Genomic DNA, 17630 nt, shown 5'->3' with positions numbered 1-17630 from the left:
GGGAAGTCCCAATTTTAATTTTTCTAGTAGCCACATTTTAAGAAGTAAAAAGAAATGGTGAAATTAATTTTAATAATATAATTGATTTAGCCCAATATATCAAAAATATGGGGGCTTCTTAGGTGGCTGGCACAGTGGTAAAGAACCCATCCTACCTGCCTATGTAGGAGGCGAAGGAGACGAGGGTTCTATCCCTAGGTCAGGAAGATGCCTTGGAGTAGGAAACGGCCACCGACTCCAGTATGTTTGCCTGAGAAATCCCATGGACAGAGGAGCCTGGCAGCCTACAGTCCATGGAGTCATAAAGAGTCAGACACGACCGAGAGACTGAGCACACACATCAGAAATATTGTGTGATGAATATAAAAATCATGGAGAGATCATATGTTTATTTTTTGATACGAAGTCTTTAATGTCTGGTGTGCATTTTACACTTAGGGCACATGTCCATTTGGACTAGTTATACTTCAGATTCTCAGTAGCCACACGTGGCTAGGGGATACCATATTGGACAGTGCAGCTTTAATCCATATGAGGTAAGTAGGGCTTATTTCTCCCCTTATATAGATGGGAAAAGAGAGGCTTAGAGGATCTACAGTGTACCTAGCGGAGCAGAGAAAGGGCCCCATGCCTTCCCTCTGCCTCTCAGCTGATTCTCCAATTCTACCCAACCCTCCTCCACAGCCTGAGGCACAGTCCATCCTCCTTGGAGCTCAAAGGCAAGTGGGGAGAGAGAACCAATTCACTTCTAGTGCAATGACGTGCCAGATAGTACAGTGGGGTTCAGAGCAGGGAGAGGGCTGTGAGGCCTGGAGGAGACAGGTCAAGTTATCTTTCACCAACCGAATGGCCTGGGCTGGGAGTTGTGGCTGGGTAGGTCTCCCTGATAAGCTACCCAGACAAATAGATTCCCAGAGACCCATCTCAAGGACCCATGGGCCAGTCTTCCATGACCTGTGACTTTCTTATCTGTACACAGAATTTCAAGTTTCACTGAGGCTTGGCCCCGCCGGAGAGGCTTCAAATGCCCAGTAGCAAGAAGAGAAGGCATCCATAAAAATAGCAATGATAATATGAATGCTAATAGTGATGTGTGAAACCACCCAGGGAAAAGTGGTTCTGCCCTTGGCAGTGCAGTATGTCCCCCAGCATCCCTGGGAGGCACACCGTTCCCATATCAGAGGCCCTCCCCTCACTGTTCCCAGGTCCAGCGCTGACATTCAGGGAGACCACCCCCACGCCAGGTTTCTGCTGATCTGCTGGGGGCGGGGGAGAGTCTCAGAATGTCTTTTCTTGAGTGTAGCCAACCAAGAGACCACTCCATGTGATCCATGAATTTAGGTGATTTTTTTTTTTTTCTACTGAAGACTCTATAATGAAAGCAACTATCTATCAAACACAAACTGTTCACCTTATGGACAAAATTGTAAGGGGACAGAGTAGGGTGTGGGTTACACAGGGAGGGACTGTGTGGCTGAACCAAGGAGGGCAGGATTGAGAACAGACGTCCATCTACAGAAGAATGGGTAAAGAAGGTGTGGTGCATATACGCAAAGGCATGGTACTCAGCCATAAAAAGGAATGAAACTGTCTCATTTGTAGAGATGTGGGTGGACCTAGAAAGTATCATATAGAGTGAAGTAGTCAGGAAGAAAAAACAAATATCTTATATCAACACATATGTGTGGAAATTAAAAACACGGTATAGATGATCTTATTTGCAAAGTAGAACTAGAAACACAGACGTAGAGAACAAATTTATGGATACCAAGGGGGAAAGGAGTGGGCGAGAGGAATCAGGAGGTTGGGATTGACATATATACACTATTAACACTATGATAAAATAGATGACTACTGAGAACCTACTGTATTGCACCAGGAACTCTACTTAATGCACTGCAGTGATCTGAATAGGAAGGAAATCCAAAAGGTAGCAAATATATATAGGTGTATGGGTGATTCATTTTGCCATACAGTTGAAACTAACACATTGTAAAGCAACTATACTTCAATAAAAATTAATTTTAAAAAATAAAACAATTTTAAAAAGATTCTCTCCCATATAGGCGATTAGAGTATTGAGTATACAGTAAGTCTTTATTAGTTATCTATTTAATGTATAGTAGTGAGTGTATGTTAATCCCAATCTCGCAATTTGTCCACAGCCTCTACCCCCAGTCCTCTGGTAACCGTAAGTGGTTTCCTACATCTGTGACTCTACATTTGTTTGGTAAAAATATGGAAAGCTTCACGAATTTGCATATCATCCTTGTGCAGGGTCCATGCTAATCTTCTCTGTATGGTTCCAGTTTTAGTGTATGTACTGCTGAAGCGATCAATCTTTTTCATTTAGAAAAGTCCCTTTAACATTTCTCTTAAAGATGGTTTGATGGCTTTACAGGCTCTGAAATTTTTGATCGCTTCATCGAATCTGAACCAAAGCCTTGCAGATAAAGTATCCTTGGTTGTAGTTTTTTCCCTTTTATCACATTAAATATATCATGCCTTTCCCTTCTGGCCTGCAGACTTTCCACTGAAAAGTCAGTTGACAGACTTATGGGAGTTTCCTTGTATGTCACTTGTTGCTTTTTCCTTCCAGCTTTAATATTCTCTTTATCTCTGTGTGTGTTCAGTTGCTAAGTCATGTCCGACTCTTTGCGACCCCATGGATTGCAGCACGCCAGGCTTCTCAGTCCTTCACCACCTCCCGGAGTTTGCTCAAACTCATGTTCCTTGAGCTGGTGATGCCATCCAACCATCTAATCCTCCCTCTGTCATCCCCTTCTCCTCCTGCCCTCAATCTTTCCCAGCATCAAGGTCTTTTCCAATGAGTTGGCTCTTCACATCGGGTGGCCAAAATATTGGACTTCTGCTTCAGCGTCAGTCCTTCCAATGAATATTCAGGGCTGATTTCCTCTAGGACTGACTGGTTCTTTATCTTTATTCTTTGCCATTTTAATTATTATATGTTTTGGTGTTTTCCTCTTTGAGTTGATCCTATTTGGGAGTCTCTGTGCTTCCTGGACCTGGATGTCTGTTTCCTTTCCCAGGTTAGGGAAGCTTTCAGCTATTATGTCCTCTAATACGTTCTCCGGCCCTTCCTCTTTTCTCCTCCTGGGACCCCCCATAATGTAAATGTTAGTTATTTGATTTCGTCTCAGAGTTCTCTTAAACTGTCCCCGTTTTATATATTGTTTTCTTCCTTTTCTGTTCTGTTTGGTTGATTTCCACTACTCTGATGCTAGTTTGCTGATTTGTTCCTTTGTGTCATTGAATCTACTGTTGATTCCTTCTAGTGTATTTTTCATTTCCATTATTTATTTATTTAAAAAAATTAATCAATCATTTTTTGGCTGAGCTGGGTCTTTGCTGCTTTTGTGTGGGTTTTCTCTAGTTGCGGTGAGCAGGGGGCTACTTTTGATGTGGTTCGTGGACTTCTCACTATGGAGGCTTCTTTATTGCAGAGCACGTGCTCTCGGCTGTAGGCTTCAGTAATTGCAGCACAGGGTCTTAGGTGCTCTGGGGTATGTGGAATCTTCCCAGACCAGGGATCAAACCTGGGTCCCCTGCATTGGCAGGCAGATTTTTTTTTTAATCACTTGACCATCAGGAAAGTCCATCATTATCTTCTTGAGTCTGCTTTCCCCTTGATGTTGCTCGTCTATTTTCCCACGGAGGGATAAATGCCAAATCTTGAAACTGAAATGGAGGCTGTGGCCAACTCACACACCTGGTGCTTTGCTGATGAAGATATCCTGGGCTTGGGGTTGGCCAAGGCCCTGGGCTGGGCAGTTGGCCCTGCTCAGAGTGATGCTCTGTCTCACTCTCCTTTCCTGCAGGGAGAGTGGCAAGAGGAGAGTTACTCCAACTGCTCACTTTTGCCTGGCATCCGTTGGCACCAGGCCAAGGATGTGGATGGATGGATAGAGGCCTGGTTTGCTCTTCTCTGACACTTGGAAACTTGGCTTCTGATTAGTCATGGCCTGTATCCAAACAGGCAACAGCAGGTTCATCCTCTTCCATTGTTCACTCATAAATAACATCAAACACACATACTAGAGTAAATATAACCCAGCGTATAAGACCCTCACTCAAAACCTCCTCCTCTGTTTTTTTAAAGAATCAACTTTATGGACTTCCCTGGTGGTCCGCTGGTTAAGACTCTGAGCTCCCAATGCAGGGGCCCAGGTTCGATCCCTGATTAAGGAACTAGATCCCACATGCCACAACAAAAAAGATCACATATGCTGCAACTAAGACCCAACACAGCCAAATAAATAAATATTAAAAAAAAAAATCAACTTTATTGAACCCAAACCCGCATCCTAACCCTAAATTTGCACACAATAAAGTGCACCCATTTTAAGTATACAGTAGGATGAGTTTTGGCAAATGTATACACCAGTGTGAACATCAGCATAATCAAGTTAGAGAATATTTCCATCACCCCCGACCATCACCAAATTTCCTCTTGCCCGTCTGCAGTCAATCTCTCCCACTTCTGTTTTGTCACCATAGTTTTGCCTTTTCTAGAATTTCATATAAATTTCATCAAGCAGTGTGTACTCTTTTGTGTCTGACTTTTGCAGTAAGATAATGTCTGAAAGATTCTTGTAGATTGCTGGATATATCAGTAACACTTTAATTTTTGTTGCTGAGTACTATTTCATTATATGGGTATATCACAATTTTAAATTTCCCTCCTTTTGACTTTGGTTTATTCAATGTCCCCTTCTAGTGCAGGTGACCCTCTGGGCCACTTTTATGTGTGAACTAAGTTTTTTTTAATTAAAAAAATTTATGTATTTGACTGCACAGGGTCTCAGTTGCAGCATCTGGGATCTTTAGTTGTGGCACTTGAACTCTTAATTGTGGCATGTGGAATCTAGTTCCCTGACCAGGGATGGAACCTGGCCCCCTTTATTGGGAACGTAGAGTCTTAGCCATTTGACCATCAGGGAACTCCCTGTATGTACTACACTTTTATCTCCCACCTCTTCCTGCAAACCTGGGCCTTTTCTCTCCATCCCTGTCCCCTCTGCCTTAAGTTTGTTGCAGAGCAGAGCAACACTTGAGAGGCTTAAGACTGTATTAAAATAACCATTTCCCACACAAGTAATATAAAGTAACATAAAGAGATGCCAAATTAGAAAGCTAAAAAAAAAAAAGTGCAGTTCTGACAGCCTACCACATTAAGACTCTAGCAGACTACCCAGCCCTCACCACCTGCTTCTTCAAAAGGCTATGCTTTTTGCCAGACTGAATATTTCACTTTATCTTTTCCCTTATGCAGACACTGCAATATATTTGAGGATATATCACATTTCTTTTTTAAGTAATTATTTTAAATGTTAAAAACATTTAAAAATAATATATGAACATGGTTTTAAAAGATTCAAATAATACAGAAGAATGTCAAGTGAGAAGGGAAAAGTCTCCTCCCCACATCATTCTCATTGCTCAGGGCAGCCAACGGGAACAGTTTGGTGAGACTCTCTGGTGACATTTACAGTGTCTGATGTGCATGTTGTATGTAACCCAAATAAAGCTGGGCCTCCAATTTGTGCAACATGGATGGACCTAGGGAGTATCATACTGAGTGAAGTAGGTCAGAGAAGGAGAAATATCGTATGACAGTGCTAACATGTGGAATATAAAAAGAAATGATACAAGTGAACTTACAAAACAGAAAGAGACTCACAGACTTAGAAAATGAATGCATGGTTGGTGGTGGGAAGGGAGAGTGAAGGACTTTGGGAAGGTCATATGCACACTGCTATATTTAAAATGGATAACCAACAAAAGCCTATTGTATAGCAAATGAACTCTGCTCAGTGTTATGAGCGAGCCTGGATGGGAGGTGAGTTTGGGGGAGAATGGATACATGTGTATGTATGGCTGAGTCCCTTCACTGTTTACCTGACACTATCACCACATTGTTAATCAGCTATACCTCAGTACAAACTTTTTGGTGTTTAAAAAAAGAAAAAAATTGGGCCTCCATGTTCTTGCCTTAGAAAGTGATATGTCCATAAGAAACACAAATTGGCTTTATTTTTTTTTTTTAATATTTATTTGTTTGGCTGTGCTGGTCTTAGTTGTGGCAGGCAGGATCTTTGCTCTTCATTGTGAGTCTTTGATCTTTGATCTTTATCAGAGTCCTTAGCTGTGGCATGTGAACTTTCAGCTGTGGCATGTGGGACCTAGTACCCCTACCAGGGATTGAACCCAGGCACCTAGCATTGAGAGGGCAGAGTCTTAGCCATTGGGTCACCAGAGAAGTCCTTGGTTTCACTTTTCAGAATTGTCTAGGTCTTTGCTAGGCTTTACTGAAGCTCTCTTGAGAGCACTACAGAGAGAGCCTCACAGCATCCACACAAGCAAGCATCTCAGTCAGGATTCTTAACTAGAAGCAACAGAAATCATTGTTTTCTATTATACTAGACAATAGTGGGGGCTCATGTCATCTCTGGATAGCTCACAGCTGGGAGGTTTTGCAGGTGAGACCAATCCCCAGGTCATGTCCCAGAACTGTTCTGGTTATAATACCATGACGACGGACAAGGACTATGGCTGGCAACGTTGGCTATGGCTGACAACATCACCAATGCCCACTCTGGACCCTGTTGCAACTGCCACCCTGGAGAGTGAACGTCCTGCTACCTCGGCTGCCTTATTTTCCTGTTCTGATTCAAACTCTGGATGAGTCTGTCTGTTTGGTGGAGCCACGGGTTCATACCCTACCTGCAAGATAAATTGGGAGAGTGAGATTCTGGCCTCTCCTGCTTTTCTTATATAGATGATTTTGCCTTCTACTTAAAAAAATTTTCTTTCTTCATTTATTTGACCTCACTGCAAAGTTTGTGGGATTTTAGTTCCCTGACCAGGGGACTGAACACAGGCCCTCAGCAGTGAGAGCACAGAGTTCTAACCACTGGACTGCCAGGGAATTCCTGGGATTCTGCCTTTTAAAGAGGGGGTTCTTGGGACTTCTCTGGTGATCCAATGATTAAGACTCTGCACTCCCAGTGAAGGGGGGCCTGGGTTCGACCCCTGGTCAGGGAACTAGACACCACATGCTGTAACTAAGACCCAGTGCAGCCAAATGAATAAATAAACAAATAAGCTCCTGTCTCACAGACAGAAGTTTAGATGCTGAATGGACCAAAGAAATGAATTTTGCCTTCTACAATAACACCCCGTGAAGGTGAAAAGTGTTAACCAATCAGTCATGTCCCCACAGACTGTAGCCCGCCGGGTTCCTCTGTCCATGGGATTCTCTGGGCAAGAATACCAGAGTGGGTAGCCATTCATTCCCTTCTCCAGGGGTTCTTCCCGACCTGGGAATCGAACCCAGGTCTCTTGTACTTCAGGCAGATTCTTTACTGTCTGAACCACCAGAGAAGCCCCTCAGTACCACCCTGAGAAACTCCTTAAGAATGGGGTGCAACATTATTGCAGGTAATCCAGACTATCTCCTTGACTCTCTAGCTTGTTCATCCCTCTTCTGCTGCCTTTGTGGGGCTCTCTTCTTCCTTACGGTGTACTGGGGAAGCTCTGAATGCTTATACTTTTATAATTCTGTTCCTGCCACATACACATGTGAGAGGAAACAAAGTAGAGTGCATTTTTTACACAAAGCAGTGTCATACTCTACAACATTTGCCACCTTGCTTCTAATAGCATAGTTTTAGATCATTCTGTTTCAGTACAAATAGAGAACTACTTGTTGCCTTTTGGTGGCCAAATATTCAATGTGCTGGGGCTTGGTTGCTCCGTCATGTCCAACTCTGCGACTTCATGGATTGTAGCCTGCCAGGCTCCTCTCTCCATGGGATTCTCCAGGCAAAATACTGACGTGCGTTGCCATGCCCTTCTCCAGGAAATAGTCAACAAACCACGAATTATTTCATACATTGTCTCCTGATGGACATTTAGTTGTTGTCAGTCTTTCAGAATTCAAATGATGTTGCAGCCTGCACTTGTTCATTACCCCGCTATGTAAGGAGGGACATGGCTTGGTCCAGCTGGGCAAGAATTCTGGCCTTTCACACCCTGGGGTGTGAAGTGGTAGTGAGCTGGGTGGGCCTCCCAAGGGCTGCTTTCAGCGAGGGTGCCATATGCTTTGTGGGTGGATATGGAAACCTGAGTGAGACTTGGCAGGAAATCTAGTGAGAAATGTCGCAACCTAAACAGTAATTATATGCACAGAGCTTTCTCTGGTGGCTTAGTGGTAAGGAATCTGTCTGCCAGTGTAGGAGACATGGGTTCCATCCCTGGGTCAGGGAAGATCTCTTGGAGTAGGAAATGGCAACCCACTCCAGTATTCTTGTCTGGAGAATCTCATAAACAGAGGAGCTTGGAGGGCTACAGTCCATGGGGGTCACAAAGAGTCGGACTCAACTAAATAAACAACAACAACAGAGCTTTACATTTCTTATTCCATTGTGACTGGCTGCCATTACCTGGAGCTACAGGACTTGATGAAACGGCCAAATTAGAGGAAGTGGTTGGGACTCGTTTGGCAATTTGACACAATACCGTTTGGACATTTGGATAATGACTGAGCAATTCAAATTCTTAATTTTAGGGATAGATTTGGAGGCTGGTCCTTACACTATCAGACTGACATGAAGATTTTTGGTTGCCTGACCTCTCAGCATTCACTTCTTATTCTGGATGTGGCAGCCCCATCTCCTTCTAGGGAAATACGCTTCCAAGGTCAGGTGGCTTCTAGAAAAGCAATCATCACTAGCCAAAGTGTGAGGCCACATGACTCCATCTAGGCCAATGAGAGCTTCTCCCCAGACTTTGACTTCTGCATGAGGTGACGTAGAACCAGAGAAATGTGGCTGGTGTTGACTCATGCTAGGAGGCACCCTGATAGATGTCAGCTTAGTTCTGGCTCCCTGGGTCCCTTACTCTAACCTTTCTACTTTTTGCTTCTTCTGCTTCGTTCCACCTTCTCATCAATGCCCTTTTCTGCTGAGGTTGCCAGGTTGGCTCTGTTGCTAGAGACCAGCAAGCCTGAACTTGATCTCTGGCTTCTGCAGGAAGGCTACAACAGTGACCTCAGGAGCCCTGCCCCCAACTCCCCATGGTCTGTATCCACGCAGCTTCTCTTGCTTTGGTCCAGCCCTGGTTCACACTCCACCTCTGTTGCTGGCTCCATCCCTCCGTCATTCCAGCTTCTTCCTTCCTACTGAGGACCTGCTTGACCCGTCCCATGCCTCCCTCACTCCTGCACCCAACCGAGGGGCTATGGTCAGAGCCAGCCTTGACTATTTCCCGCCTTAACCTCTTGTGCCCAAGCCCACTTTTGCTCTCCTTCCAAAGCTTCAGTCTCTTGGTGCTCCCCCAGATATCAGATGCTGGGGCCATCTAACCCCCAGAGATAGGGCTCAGTTTCTCCTGGACCCTGTGGGTTTTCCCCTGGCCACCCTGGGGACAGATAGCAGGGTCCTCTGGTCTGGTTGCATGGGACAGAGGGCAGAACTGAGAAGAAGGAAGGTGGAGAGAGAGTGAGTCATGGGGAGAGAGGGAGGCCTGTGAAAAGGAAATGAATGCATACATTTTGGTGAGCACCAGGATTCTGTGATTCGAGGGTCCCAGAAAGCTCTCCTGACTTTGGTACAGTTTTAGCAGCCTGAGTTAGTAGAGGATCTTCATGCAAATAAACACAATAAAATCGTGAAACCATTAAACTCTAGATACTGTTAATTGCATTGGTTTATCAGTAAGACCTAACAAAGAGCCAGCACACAGAGAGATAAGACACAGACGTTTTATCTACTTTTTGTTTTATTTATCTGTGGCTGTGCTGGGTGATGGTTGCTGTGCGCGGGCTTCTCACTGCAGTGGCTTCTCTTGTTGCAGAGCTCAGGTTCTAGGGTGTGCGGACTTCAGTATCTGCAGCATGTAGGCGCGGGCTTAGTATTCCATTATAGGGATATGCCACATCTGGGAGGGCTGGTGAAAGCCTGGCCTGAACAGGAAGAAGTGGGGGTGATTTCAAGGAACAGGAGGCAGAAGCGTTTCGGGAGATGGGGTGATGAGAGGGGAAGATGAGTTGGGAGAGGGAAGGAAAGGGTGGAAGCCGACTGTTGACAAGCTGTCCTCTGGGCTTTGACAGTTTCCAGCTCCGTCTGCAGAATGGGTCCAGGTAGGCGAACGGAGCAACGGCTGTGCGAGGTACCTTGGAAGAGAAGCCGGGTGGAGAGGCCAGAGAGGCAGCCCCTCACCCACCTCTCATCCCCAAAGGGTTCCGCCTTCCAGCCCAACCAGCGTCTCCAGGGAAACAGACAGCGAGCCCTGCGCAGGCGCTCTGGGTTTTCCTTCCTCCCCGTCTATCCTCCTGCATTACAGGGAGAGTGAAGATCCAGCCGACCCGCAGAGCATGAAGGCCAATCTGGCTGTAAAGTGTGTGTTCACTCGCTAAGTCCTGTGGGACTCTTTGCAATCCCAGGAACTGTAGCCCACCAGGCTCCTCTGTCCATGGGATTTCCTAGGCAAGATGACTCGAGTTGGGTTGCCATTCCCTTCTCCAGGGGATCTTCCTGACCCAGGGGATCTTCCTGACCCAGGGATTGAACTCTCAGCTCCCGCACTGCAGGCAGATTCTTTACTGCTGAGCCACTGGGGAAGCCCAGGGACTTAAATAGATTCATCTGCTGATATACCCATCTAAGTATTTACACATCTTCATAGCGGCGTCACGCGTAAGAGCCAAAAGGTGGAAACACCCATGAACAGATGAATGGATAAACAAAATGTGGCATAACCCTATATCGGAATGCTATTCATCCATACAAAAGGGTGAAATTCCAGCAACTAAAAAGTAAAAATGGATAGATATAGCAAAACAATAATGGATTCAGAGATACCAGATTTAGATACAGAGAACAAACAAGCGGTTACTAGTGGGGAGCGGCAAAATAAGGGTAGGGAATTAAGAGGTACAAACTATTATGTATGACATAAACAATACACAAGGATGTTATGTATAGCACAGGGAATATAGCCAACATTTTAGAATAACTTTAAATGGAGAATAATCTATAAAAATATTGACTCATGATATTGTACTCCTGAAACTAATATAATGCTATAGATCCACTTTAGGGGAAAAAAGCGTTATGGTATAAAGTCCTCAGGCTTGGTCATATAAATAAAGTTTTACAGTATAAAAAAAGGGGTAAAATTCTGACACATGCTACAATGTGAATGAACCTTGAACAAATTATGAGAGAAATAAGCCAGACATAAAAGGACAAATATTGTATGTTTCTATTTACATGCAGTACACAGAATAGGCACATTTATAAAGACAGAAAACGGCGTGGTTTTCAGGGGCTGAGGGCCGGAAAAGGTGAGGAGTTATTGTTTAATGGGTACAGGGTTTCATTTTGGGAAGATGAAGCGTTCTGATAATCATGATAATTGCATAACACTGTGAATGTATTTAATGCCACTGAACTGTACATTTAAAAGTGGAAATTTTGTATTATGTGTATTTTCCCATAATGAAAACAAAGTAATATGTGGAATATTGTTCAGCTGCTAAATCATGTCCAACTCTTTGTGACCCCATGGACTGCAGCATGGTAGGCTTCCCTGTGCTTCACTATCTCCCAGAGTTTGCTCACACTCATGTCCATTGACTTGGTGATGCCATCCAACCAACTCATCCTCTGTCGCCCCCTTCTTCTCCTGCCCTCAATCTTCCCAGCATCAGGGTCTTTTCCAATGAGTTGGCTTTTCGCATCAGGTGGCCAAAGTGTCAGAGCTTCAGCTTCAGTGTCAGTCCTTCCAATGAATATTCAGAGTTAATTTCCTTTAGGACTGACTGGTTTGATCTTGGTGTCCAAGGGACTCTTAAGAATCTGACACAATCTGTTCAAAAGACTAATGTTTTCTAATCGGTCTTCCCCATCTCTTCTCCTTGTCCCCATTCTTGGTGTCGTTCCTAACCCTAACTCATCACTGGCAGATGCCACTGGATCCTTCCAGACATATTTTGTAGACAGGCTTGTCCTTAATTATATTTCAACTTTAAACAAATAGAATTATGGTGTGTACTATGCTGCAACGTTTTTCACTTGCTAATATCACAGCCATCTTTTTGATATTTTAGAAAATTATTTATTTACTTTTGGCTGCGTTGGGTCTTAGTTGTGATGCACAGGCTCTCTAGTTGAGGCCCAAATACTCAGTAGTTGTGGCCCATGGGCTTAGTTGTCCCACAGCATGTGGGATCTTAGTTCCCTGACCATGGATCAAACCCGTGTCCCCCTGTGTTGGAGGGTGGATTCTTAACCACTGGACCACCACGGAAGTCTCCCCTCTTTTTGTTTCTGTATAGACTTCATTCTGTAGAGGGTTGTGTTTTGGGACACCTTATCATTTAACTAGTTTTCTATTGGTGAACATTTATTTTGCCCTATAAATTATGCTGCATAAAAATCTTTATATGGCACATTAATCATCTTTTTATATACCTGTGGGAATATATCTGTTGAGTAAATTCCCAGAAAAGGGAATTCTGGGTCAAAGGACATGTGTGTTGAAAGTGTTTATAGATATTACAAAATTATTGTGCAAAAAGCATTCACCTATTTACATTCCTACCTGTGGATTCATCGCTCCTCCCTTCGGCCCTTCCTCATTTCCTTCCCTGCCTTTCCCCTCTCTCCCACTCCCTCTTTCCTCTCTTCCACCTAATGAACAGGCAAGCAAAAGCTTTACCTTTTCCATTGTAACATGGCAAGAATAAAAATAAAATATATATTACAATTTCTCATAGCTTCTTGGTCTAGCTGCTTTTCTGGCATCCAACTCTTGGCTATATTCATCTTTTTGCTTTAACTCACATCATGTTACTACTGTAGGACTTAAGATATCTTGAAATGTTTGGAGCTTATGCATTCCTTTTGTCTTGCTGATGTAAGGTTTTTTTTTTTAATTTTTTGTTAGAGTATAATTGTTTTACAATATTGTGTTAATTTCTACTGTACAGCAAGGTGAATCCGCTTTATGTATACATGAGTGAGTGAGTGAAAGTCGCTCAGTCACGTCCAACTCTTTGCAACCCCATGGACTATAAAATTCTTGGAATTCTCCAGGCCAGAATACTGGAGTGGGTAGCCTTTCCCTTCTCCAGTGGATCTTCCCAACCCAAGGATCGAACCCAGGTCTCTTGCATTGCGGGCAAATTCTTTAGCATATGAACTACCAGGGAACCCCCTCTTTTTTGGATTTCCTTCCTATTTAGGTGACCACAGAGCAGTGAGTAGAGTTCCCTATGGTCTACAGTAGATTCTCAGAAACATAAAGTTTAAAAGGCATCTTTAATTCTAAACAAATGACTGTTTTGCTCAGGATGTAATTTATTTTTATTTTATTTTTGGCTGTGTGGGGTCTTCGTTGCTGTGCCCAGGCTTTTTCTAGTTGCAGCGAGTGGGGGCTACTCTCTTGTTGCAATGCTGGGGCTCTAGGCACTCAGGCTCAGTAGCTGCAGTTCCCTAGAGTGAGAGCTCTAGAATGCCGGCTCAGTAGTTGTGGCCCATGGGATTACTTGCTCTGAGGCATGTGAGATCTTCCCAGATTAGGGATCAAACACATGACCTTTGCACTGGCAGGAGGATTCTCAACCATTGGACCCCCAGGGAAGTTCACTTGGGGCATAATTTTGTTTTTACTTACAATCACACCTTCTTTGTACGAAAATTGCCCTTTAAAACTATTTAAAATAGTCTTAAGTTTAATTTTATGAATAAGTGATACATTTACATGGCTCATAATCCAAAAATATAAGTCGGTGTTAATAGTCTTTGTTCCTTATTTTGCATCTGCTATTTCTACCACCTTTCCTATCCTCTGAAACCTTGTGTTTAGTTTCTTATATATCCTTTCCGTGTTTCTTTGTGAAAATACAAGCAAATAAATATGGATTCTTATCCCTCTCTTCTTCCACAGAATATAGTTTATTATTTACGCAACATTTTTTCCTTGCTAGTTATTGACATACCTTGGAGAGCTTTCTTTATTAGTAGATGGAGAATTTTCTCATTCGTTTTCATGGTTGTGCATATATATTTATGATATTCTATTATGGAGGGACCTTATTTATTTAACTAGTCCTCTATGGATGAGTTTATCCAATTTAGACTGAGTGACTGAACTGATACACAGTGTGGATGTCCTTGTCCAAGTAGTCATCTGGATGTGTACAGGTCAATCTGGAGTGTCAGAGTGGAACTGCCGGGTCAAAGGATTTCTCTTAATTTTGAAGATGCTGCCAAATTGCCTTCCCAGAGGGGCTGTACCAATTTACACAATTGTGAAGGATGTGTGAAGTTTCCTCTTTCCCCACAACCTCACCAACTTTGTGTATTATCAACTTGTTGGAGTTTTGCCAGTCCAATAGGTGAAAATTGGTGTCTATAGCTTTAATTTGCACTTCTCTTGTGAGTGAGTTTGATGATCTTTTAAATTTAATTAAAAATTTATTATTATTATTTACTGAAGTACAGTTGATTTGAATATTACATTGACATTTTTTTTTTTTTTACATTTAAAAGTCATTTGTATTTCTGTTCTTTGAATTATTTGCTTATTTTTCTCTTTGGGGTTAGTGACAGTCTTCTAGAAGCTCTTTCTGTATTGGCAGGGTTTGACCTTTGTCTGTGATATGAATTGCAAGCCTCCTTCCCTACAGTTTGCCATGTGTCTTTTGGCTTCCCGCATGGTGTATTTCATTGTGGCTTTTTTTTTTTTTTAATTGTCATCGCTTTAATTTAAAATTTTTTGGGAAATAATTTTAAACTTCAAGTTACAAAGATAATATGGAGACATTCTTATGCCTGTTTCCCAGCTTCTTCCAATACTGACTTCTTTCATAATCATTATATAATTACTGAACCCAGAAAATTTATATTGACCAACCACTCTTAACAAATCTATGGAGTTTATTCAGGCTTTCCTAGTTTCTCACCTAATGTTCCTGTTCTGTGGCTTTTTAGTGTATTTCTTTTTAGCACGGAATAATATTCCATTGTCTGGACAAAGGAAGAGACTGTTTATCTGTTCACTGAAGGACCTCTTGGTTGCTTCTAAATATTGGCAATTATAAAAAAAGCTGTAATGCCCATCCATGTGCAGGTTTCTTTGTGGACACAAATGTTCAAATCATTTGGGCAAATACTAAGAAGCATGATTACTGGATTGTATGCTAAGTACATTTAGTTTTACACAAAACTGACAAATTGTCTTCTGAAGTGGCTGTACCATGTGGCAGTCCCATCAGCGATGAATGAGAGATCCTTCTGCTCCACAACCTTGCCAGCATTCGGTAGTATTAGTGTTTTGGATTTTGGTCATTCTATTTGGTGTGTAGTCATATCTCTTTGTTTTATTTATTTATTATAATTTTTGGCTGCATCACATGGCTTGTAGGGGTCTTAGTCCCCCAACCAGGGATCAGACCTAGGCCCCCAGCAGTGGAAGCTCAGAGTCCTAATCACTGGACTGCCATGGAAGCCCCTTTTCTTGTTGTTTTAATTTGCAATTCTTAATGACATATGAGAATTGCAAATTAAAACAGCAACAACAAAAAAAGGACAGTTAGAACCAGACATGGACAGTTAGAACTGGACTTGGAACAATGGACTGGTTCAAAATCAGGAAAGGAGTACTTCAAGGCTGTATATTATCACCCTGCTTATTTGACTTCTATGCAGAGTACATCACTGTAAATGCCAGGCTGGATAAAGCACAAGATTTCTGGGAGAAATATCAATAACCTCAGATATGCAGATGATACCACCCTTGTGGCAGAAAGCAAAGAGGAACTAAAGAAACTCTTGATGAAGGTGAAAGAGGAGAGTGAAAAGGCTGGCTTAAAACTCAACACTGAAAAAAAAGGAAGGTCATGGCATCTGATCCCATCACTTCATGGCAAATAGATGAGGAAACAAAGGAAACAGTGACACCCTTAATTTTCTTGGGCTCTGAAATCACTGCAGATGGTGCCTGCAGCCATGGAATTAAAAGATGCTTGATCTTTGGAAGGAAAGCTATGACAAACCTAGACAGCATATTAAAAAGCAGAGACATTACTTTGCCAACAAAGGTCCATCCAGTCATGTGGACTGGATGTGAGAGCTGGACTGTAAAGAAGGCTGAGAGCCAAAGAATTGATGCTTTGAACTGTGTGGTGCCAAAGAAGACTCTTGAGAGCCCCTTGGACTGCAAGGAGATCAAGGCAGTCAAGGAAATCAATCCTGAATATTCACTGGAGGGACTGATGCTGAAGCTGAAGCTCCAGTACTTTGGCCACCTGATGTGAAGAACTGACTCATAGGAAAAGACCCCGATGTGGGGAAAGATTGAGGGCAGGAGGAGGAGACAACTGGGAATGAGATGGTTGGATGGCCTCACTGACTCAATGGATGTGAGTTTGAGCAAACTCCAGGAGACAGTGAAGGACAGAGAAGCATGGTGTGCTGTAGTCCATGGGATCGCAAAGAGTTGGATAAGACTTTGCAACTGCACAACAAGAAGCTTGGTTTGGACTCCAAATTCCATGCCTTCTAGAAAGCCGAAGTACTCCCCAGGATCTCCATTGTTTCTCTGGAAATTATATTCTGATATTATCTCTGATTTAAGCTATTGTTCCTATGGATGCTGCCCTGTTCCACGCTTCCAGATGGTAAATTTCAGCCCTTTAGGTATCTACAAAGGGACTAGCTTGCGCCAAGCATGTGTGGTAGAGGGGGCTTTACAGAAGATTTTGAGCAGACATGGGGATGTAGGGAGAACAGAGCATGGGTTAGGGCAGCCGGTGGCACATAGGTAGCTCCGTCGTTAGTGTCCTGACTTGGGGGCACCACTAGCTTCCTTCACACACTTTATTGCCTTCCTTCTATCTCCTTTTCTCCCCATCTCTCCAGCTCCCTCCTGGGTGCAAGACTCCTGACTCCTGCAAGAGAGTTATCCCTATTCTTCAACCTCCCCTTGCTCCAAGGGGCTTAACTGGCCGTGCATTACAGAGCATGACCTGCACAACTAGATTTGGGGGCCTGTTGCTACTTGCTTTTCTGGATTTTCCAGTGCTTTCTGGGAACTCTGCTTTCTAAAACTGAGGTATGGGAATTAGGGCATTTCCTGGTGTGGGAGAGATGAAGGAAGGACAGATGGGGAGTCCATGTGACATGGGTGAGAGCAGATTGAGAAAGGACAATTTTAAAAGATTCTAATTAAAAACAATCTGGAGGGACTTCCCTGGTGGTCCAGTGGTTAAGACTCTGCACTGCCAGTGCAGGGGGGGTGATTCGATTCCTTGTTGGGGAACTGAGATCACCCATGCCATGCAACATAGCCAAAAGATTTTTAAAAAGTTTGGAGAAGGGGAGGCAATATAAACACAAGGAAAAAAAATCAAATTGTAAATAAGAGTATGCAGTGAAGAGTCTCCCCTCTCCACCCTCAGTCCCTTAGTTCACTTTCTTAAAATAACCTCTGCTACTGGCTTCTTACTGACTTTTGGGAAATGTTTTATGCATATATAAGCATAAATTTTATGTATTAAGTGTAAGTATGCTCCCTCTTTAAAAAAGAAATAGTAGCCTGTT

At 43.1% G+C, this 17630-nt stretch overlaps 1 non-coding gene across 1 annotated transcript; it reads right to left on the bottom strand.

Moving 5' to 3' along the window:
* Nucleotides 1-2232: 2232 nt before the first annotated feature.
* Nucleotides 2233-2337, bottom strand: LOC138093433 (U6 spliceosomal RNA). The gene has a single exon (XR_011146090.1). It is a non-coding gene; the product is annotated as a U6 spliceosomal RNA (small nuclear RNA).
* Nucleotides 2338-17630: the final 15293 nt, after the last annotated feature.

This window comes from Capricornis sumatraensis, chromosome 1, assembly GCF_032405125.1.
Source record: "Capricornis sumatraensis isolate serow.1 chromosome 1, serow.2, whole genome shotgun sequence".
Lineage (NCBI taxonomy): Eukaryota > Metazoa > Chordata > Mammalia > Artiodactyla > Bovidae > Capricornis > Capricornis sumatraensis.
The sequence above is the reverse complement of the archived record's forward strand: the minus strand, read 5'-3'. Positions and strand labels throughout refer to the sequence as shown.